Source organism: Marmota monax, unplaced genomic scaffold, assembly GCF_021218885.2.
Source record: "Marmota monax isolate L192 unplaced genomic scaffold, Marmota_monax_Labrador192_F-V1.1 WCK01_AAM20220418_F8-fsc00028, whole genome shotgun sequence".
Classification (NCBI taxonomy): Eukaryota; Metazoa; Chordata; class Mammalia; order Rodentia; family Sciuridae; genus Marmota; species Marmota monax.
The window spans coordinates 14,484,151-14,491,467 of record NW_026694779.1 but is presented as its reverse complement, the minus strand read 5'-3'; the positions used below and the strand labels follow the sequence as shown (position 1 = coordinate 14,491,467).

The 7,317-nt window shown below is 50.6% G+C and overlaps 1 long non-coding RNA gene across 1 annotated transcript; it reads right to left on the bottom strand.

The window, feature by feature from the left end:
- Window positions 1-630: 630 nt before the first annotated feature.
- LOC131423450 (uncharacterized) lies at window positions 631-6,900 on the bottom strand. Its single transcript, XR_009225051.1, has 2 exons — window positions 6,685-6,900; window positions 631-6,237 (listed from the first exon to the last, which is right to left on the bottom strand). It is a non-coding gene; the product is annotated as an uncharacterized LOC131423450 (long non-coding RNA).
- Between the last annotated feature and the right edge of the window lie 417 nt (window positions 6,901-7,317).

The window sequence follows — 7,317 nt, the reverse complement described above, 5'->3', positions numbered from 1 at the left end:
TGAGAAGTGGTGTACAGGAACTGTCTGTAGGGGACCCGGGTACTCGGCGCGGGGGGGTCACCCCCGAGGTCTGCCAGGATGAGGCAGGAAGTGTGTGGGAAGGTTGTTTGACTTGGAGCTCAATAGCTGGGCGGGACTTGCCTGGGCAAGGAGCCCTGAAAATGGAGGTGGGAATGGGGTGGTGTTGTGACAGGTCCCGTCCATATTGCCCAGGCTGATCCTACCTTGGTAGGTTTAACGCACATCCATGCATTAACCAGGTTTCATTAACCAGGATGCACTAACCAGGTTGCATTAACCAGGATGCATTAACCAGGATGCATTAACCAGGATGCACTAACCAGGTTGCACTAACCAGGATGCACTAACCAGGTTGCATTAACCAGGTTGCATTAACCAGGATGCATTAACTAGGATGCACTAACCAGGTTGCATTAATCAGGTTGCATTAACCGGGATGCATTAACCAGGTTGCATTAACCAGGATGCATTAACTAGGATGCACTAACCAGGTTGCATTAATCAGGTTGCATTAACCGGGATGCATTAACCAGGTTGCATTAACCAGGTTGCATTAACCAGGATGCACTAACCAGGTTGCATTAACCACGTTGCATTAACCAGGATGCATTAATGAGGATGCTTTATTTTGGATTTATCCCTGTGCAGCAACTGCAGAGAGGCATGCACAACTTATTTTATAAAAGGGAAAATGAAAGGGAGGAGGGAAGGCAAGGAGGAAGGAAGAGAGGGTGGGAGGGAGGGAGGGAGGAGGGATAAAGAGGGGGAGGGAGACCCAATGCCCAAAGGAGGAAACCTGGGGTTGCCTGAAACGAGCCGACCTGTTAAGCCATAGAGGAAGGAGAGAGGGTTCTAGAACCCCTTGGGTTCCACACTCCGCAGTTCTTTCCCCAAGTGACGGAATCTTTCGGAAAAGCAATGACCTCACCGCCTTTTCTAATTCTGTTCCCTGTGTCAGGCTTCATGACGCGTGACCGTGTCTTTGAGGCCATCTGCAGTTGGACTGGGGCTTTCTCCCGTGCCTCTTCTTGCCCCCCCCCAGTACAGGTGGGTGCTCCTGCCTCCCCCACGCCCCTCGCAGTCTCAGGTCACGTTGCCAGCTCTCTCTGGCCTTGGGCAGCTGGCGAAATGTCCAGCGTTGCTTCTCAAGAGCCGGATGCAAAGCGTTGGTCAAACTCCCTTGGGCCGTGTGCTGGATCCCCATGCGGAAGGCCCCACGGGGTCCTCCGAATCCCTGCCCGTGGTTTCTGGTCATTTTCTGTCACCTCACTGGCACTCTGGGGAAGCGCTTTATAAAAGCAGGCCGGGCACTGGTACCAAACACACTTGGGCTTCTTCCCAGCGTGGACTTGCTTGGGTCACAATATTGTCTAAAACTAATTACCGCAGCCTCAAAGTCCACCAGCCTAGGATTGCAGCCAGTGTGGCCGTCCACCCTTTTCAATTTTAAATTGAATTAAATCTTGGGTTGTTTGCCTGAATTAATTGTTCAATTTGCAAAAAAACAATCAGACCTATTCTGTAAGTAGTACCAGATGTGGAGTATGTTTTTTTTTTTTTTTAAATCCAGCAGCAGAGAAAAATTACTTTTGAAATGCAAGCATTTCGTAAACAGAGAGACGCTTGGGTTTTCTTTCAGAAAGGAAAGCATTTCTAAAGCGCTGTCCTTGAACCTGAATTACCCTCCTTCCTTGGAACCTGACGGTTGACGTTGAGCAAGGCCATGTAAACAGGTTGTACATACGTAGTCTGCGGGATGGACAGACAGCACCAACGGCCTTGAGTGTATTTTAAAGGCCTTTGATCAGCGGGAAAGAAAACAAGCCACATGCCCTGTCACCCCACTGCTTGGAGAGTCACCCAGAGTCTGACCTAGTCTGACCTGCCCCGTCACCTACCTCCCTTGACACCCGACCAGTTCAAGTCAAGTCATGGTGACGGCAAAAATCCCCCTTTTTTCCGATCCTCAACTGGTGTTTCCTTTCCTGAAAAATAAATACCCTCAAATGCCTTTCAAGTGGTTAATGTGAGATAATATCTCAGCTTTTATGACTGAAGGTCTTACCATCCCATCTTTATGAAAGATGCTTCGACTTAAAAAAAATATTAGAAGTTATTTGCGTGAGAAGAGCTGCTCTTCATAAATACCGCCCAGAACGAGGCTGTTAAAGCATCCGTTAATCTTGGTCCTCGAGGCACAGGAAAGGCAAGGAGAAGACTTGAGGATAAATGGTTTTCTCTATAGCCAGAGGCAAAGTGCGCACAATAGAGCCCACATTCCTCCAACAACAGGGATAAATCTATTTCACGGGTTTCCTTTCTACGGTGCCTGTTAAGCCAGGGCCCTGTCAAACAAGCACTCCATCCTAATATAAACAGCACAAAGAGGAGCACACGCCGTGGTCGAGATTAATCTATTTGAGGAAGTCAACTCTAGATCATTTAGGCAAATCATCCCGGTATATCCGTGGTGAGGACAAATTCTCAGCCTCTTGTCTGAATTATACACCGCCTTTCACTTCCATTACCCTCGATAACCACAGGGACTTTTACCTCCAAGTGATGCCCAACAAGAGAAAATTGCATCGTGACACATGTTTATCTTTCTAATCCCCCAAGGCAGGAAGTACAAAATATACATTTGGGAGGCGAAGACGACATAGGGAAATCTACCAATCCACCATGGAAAAGGCGCGGGGCAAGGGGACCCAAGAAGATGGGGGCCCTGGGGTGGGCATTCGAGGGTGGGTGCGAGAAGCGGGTCAGCTGCTTGAGAGCGGGCTCAGTCCCCATTTATGACCCGTGGAGTCAGGGGCCACGTTTGACTTTGGATCTTGCGTTCAGGTTTGCATCACTGCGACCAAAATCCTTGATGAGAACAACTTAGAGGAGGGAAAGTTTATTTTGGCTCATGCATTTATGGAGGTAGAGGTTTAGTCAATGGTCGGCAAAGTCCCTTGCTCTGGACCCAACGTGAGGCAGAAACAATATGGCGGAAGGACATGGAGGAGGAGCCCAGCCCACCCCGTAGTGGACAGGAAACCGAGAGAGGAAGAAGTGGCCAGAGGGAAGATGAACCCCTTCGGGCAGCCTCCAGTGACCCACCCTCCGATCACCCCCCACCTGCCTACAGTTACTCCCCGTCAGTCCATTCAAGCTGGAATGGACTGAGTGGGTTACGCTCTCGCAGTCCAACTACTTCACCTCTGAACATGCCAACGTTAACTCAGGAGCTTTGAGGGACTCCTCATACCCAAATCAGAACAATTCAACCCTGGTCCCCCGCAAACCCCTGTCCATCTCACAATGCAAAATGCGTCCTTGAGTCTGAAGTGGGTGTGATCACACAAACTCCGGAGATGCCCTCTAGTCCTTTTGTTTTTTAATTGTCTCTGTGCAAAGTACTTAGTATCTCTTTAGTGGCTACAAGCTCTTTCACTACCACAGCTTCCTTGGCCCTAATTGTATAGAGACTTTGACTGGCCAAACCGCCACATTTTTAAAATCTGTCAGCTCATCACTCTGTTCCTGATCCTCACGGTGAACCTGGCTAAAAGGTGTCCACAAAATCCACACCCCGTGACTTAATGCTGGGCTGCCTTGGAATTTCTTCCCCCGGATGAACTACTGCGTCACCTTTAAATTCAGCCTCACATAACATCTCAGGACGCTGACAAAATTTTAGACAAGCTCTTTGCTAGAATAGAACATGAAGGGCCTCTAGTCCAGTTCCCAACAGAGGCCTCCTTCCCGCTGAAACTGCAGGAGCACAGTCTTTACTGTCCGCCTTCTGGTCTTCTGAGCTCCCCCCAGAATTACCCATTAGACTCTACTTACAATGTTCTCAGACTTCACCAGCCTGTATCCACGATTTTTTTTTTTTCAAATCCCTTTCACAAATCAGCTCCAAAGGCTTCTGAACCACATGGGCAGGTTAGTCACAGTAGGGACTCCACTTCTTAGTACCAATTTCTGTGTTCGTCCGTTTTGCACCATTGTGACCAAAATGCCCGACAAGAACAACGTAGAGAAATCTTATTCTGGCTTATGAATTTAGAGGGTTAGTCCACGGTTGCCTACATCCTGGGTTAGTCCACGGTTGGCTGAGTCCATGGCTCTGGGCCCCAGGGGAAGCAGCATCATGGCAAAAGGATATGGTTGGTGTGTGTGTGGGGGGGCACTGCTCACCCGGGTGCAGCCGGGAAGCCAGAGGGGAAGATGACCCCTTCTGGGCAGCCCCCAGTGACCCCCTGCCTCCAGCCACCCTCACCCCACCTTTCTAAAGTTACCACCCCGTCGGACCATTCCAACGAGGATGGACTTAGCAGGTTCCAGCTCTCCCAGTGCATTCATCGCTCGTCTGAACATTCCTGCATGAACACAGGAGCTGTTGGGGACCCCTCACGTCCAAACCACACCAGATCTTTACTGGCCATAAAAGATGGGTTTGCTCAGCAAAATATCAGTATAAGCCAGAAACCAGGGCGTTCGCCTGCATCAAAGAGTAAGCTGAGCTGGGCTGATAGGGCCAGCAACCTACAACTGTCACGAGGACTAACCCTGGTATAGGAACAGTAAATGCTGCACGGCCCTTTACAGATGCAAAGAGCTTCCTGCCAAGAAGTTGATTGAGCTCCGGTGCTGAGCTCCAGAGAACAGAAGTCTGCCTCTATTGCTTCTGCAGTAAATCTGCCGCTTGCTTGCTGACTCTGTGTCCTGCCCTTCAGTTCTTTTTAAACAACTATATCCATTTTATAGAGGAGGAAACAGAGGCCCTAGATCAAGGCAGGAACACAGACCTGTGACCCGCCCCCCCAATCCACTCTACTAAAAAAATGGGTCCCTAAATAGCCCCAAAGTGGGCCAGCCATGGTCTCCGCATGTTCCTCCACAGGCGAAGTGCACTGAAGACGCGTCTTAAAGCAGGGTTGTCATGGCGATCTGATGGGGTAAGTTATCTGATTGGTATCTGGATGCTTCAGGCTGTAATATAAAGGGAAAATCCAACTCAGCATGGGGGAGATGCAGGAGGGCTTGGGTGGCCAGGGCAAGATGGCGAGTGAGGAGGACAGGACAGGGTCAGCACAAGGGGCGTGAGAGGGTCTTCCAGTGAGGTCAACTTCCTGCTTGACGAAAGTGCCCGTTGACACAGGTGGGGACCCAGTCAGACAGACACTCCCATGCTTGTGCTCCTAAGCCGGGGGTCCAATAGAAAAACCAGGACAGCTGTGTGGACAGAGGGGCCACCGATCAGTCATAGTGAGAAGACCATGGACAGGGAGGAGGTAGGAAAGAAGAAAATTCCAACACAGAATCCCACTGGATTCCTAGCTCTGGGCTCTTCTCTTTGGCGAAGTCTGTCTCTGTTTCATCTGCAGTAAGTCTGCTGCTTGCTTGCTGTCTCTGTGTCCTGTTCTTCGATTGGCTGAGTGGACCTCTCCTAGATGGTAACGAGAATTGCTAGAACATCGAGCCGTTTGTTGGTTCTGGAACCTGAGACATCCACAGGGAGGGGTGGGTTTCAGGACAGGGTTGCTCTAGAGGGGAGTGGTCAAGCAGAGCCTCACTTCCCAGGACTGGCTTGCTGCTGCCTTCCCCTAGCCCCGTGCCCCGGCTGGCCGTCTTCAGGGCAGAGAGGTGACTCAGTGCCGTTCCCTGTAGCACAGTTTCCCCTCCACAGTGCTGTGGGAAGACGGGCTGAGTCCTGAGCTCGCTCTCCTGGGGAAGCAGCCGCATAAGTTAGGTGACGTGGAACTTGACAAGGGACACGGCTCTCCCTGTGTGAGAGCACGGACAGACGCTGTGGAGGACGGCAGCTGGGGATGCAGAACATGCAGAGCAGCCGAGGATCAGCCACCACGCCTTGGGGACAGCGGGTGCTGGGTCCGTGTCGTCCTTCTCTGTGTGTAACTGGGCTTCTTTGGCCACTCAGGATCCTCCTCCCAGCTTTTAAACCTTCCTAGTCACAGCAGGGACATTTCCAGAGCACCTCCTCCATCTGGCACTGTGCTAAGCCCTCGAGTCACCCCCTCAGAGGTGACCCTCACGCTGGCCACCATGGCAGAACAGCGGGTATTACCATCTTACAGGTGAGCACGCCAACATCTGGAAAGGTCAAATAGATAATTGCCTGATACATGCAGCCGGCGAACGGAGGGGTGGTGGACACAGCCCAGTATTCCTTTGGATTTGGAGAACTCAATAACAAATGAAAATCTGGTATGAATTTAAAAAAAAAAAAAGGAGAAGAATGACACAACTGTGTGATTCCCAGGTTTCGCTTTCTGCACTGCGGAGTTGAGAGCATTCCACCCGGTCACCCTGTCGTTTCGTTAGCACGGCTCTTAGGAACCTTCTGCCCCAGTGGGCACGGGTCCCAGGAATTGCCTCATCCCAGGGAAAGCGGTTTGAAAACCCAGCTCCCCGCGCCGCCCGTCTGTCCGTCAGGCCTGCTGTTCAGCTCACTGTGCAAACTCTGGAGCTCAGCGGTCAGGAAGAGCAGGCCTCCCCGCCCAGCCGGGACACGACCCTGCCCTCTGGGTTCTCAGTCATCTGACGGCTGCACCTGCACCCCCTGTATCGGCCTCCTTGGTGTTTCAGGACCAGAACAAACCAGCTGCTAGCTCAGGGCCCATGCACCACCTCAGCCTCCCTCCAGATCACCTGCTCGGTGGCTTCCTTGAGGTCTCTGTTCCAACGTCCCCTTAGCAGAGAGGAAATTGCCGTCTTCGTGTGAAACAGAACCCCGTCCTGCTGCACGGGTGGCTTTCTGTTTCCGTGCCCAGGATTTAGCCTATTGCCACATTATCTTGATGGACAGCCTCTCTATTCGTATTCCCTCACTAGAGTGCAAATATTTTGACAAAGGGACTTGGGCCTTTTTACTGCCACGTCCTCAGAAACTAGTATAGAGCCTGTCATATATTTGGTGCTCACTAATGTGGACCAGGAGGACAAGTGTGTCTTATGTCCTTTTTTTTTTTTAAAAAAAAAAAATGTGTGTTTTTATGTGTTCCAAGTGTTTATATCTTTTTTTTTTTTTTTTTTTTTTTTTACAGGGGATTGAACTCAGGGGCACTCAGCCATTGAGCCCCATCCCCAGCCTTTTTATATATTTTATTTAGAGACAGGGTCTCACTGAGTTGCTTAGCACCTCGCTTTTGCTGAGGCTGGCTTTGAACTTGCCATCCTCCTGCCTCAGCCTCCTGAGCTGCTGGATGACCTTCTTCTTAAAAACTCCTAATATCTAGCACACCCAAAGCTCTTAGAAGCCCTACATAATTTGCTTAAAATCAC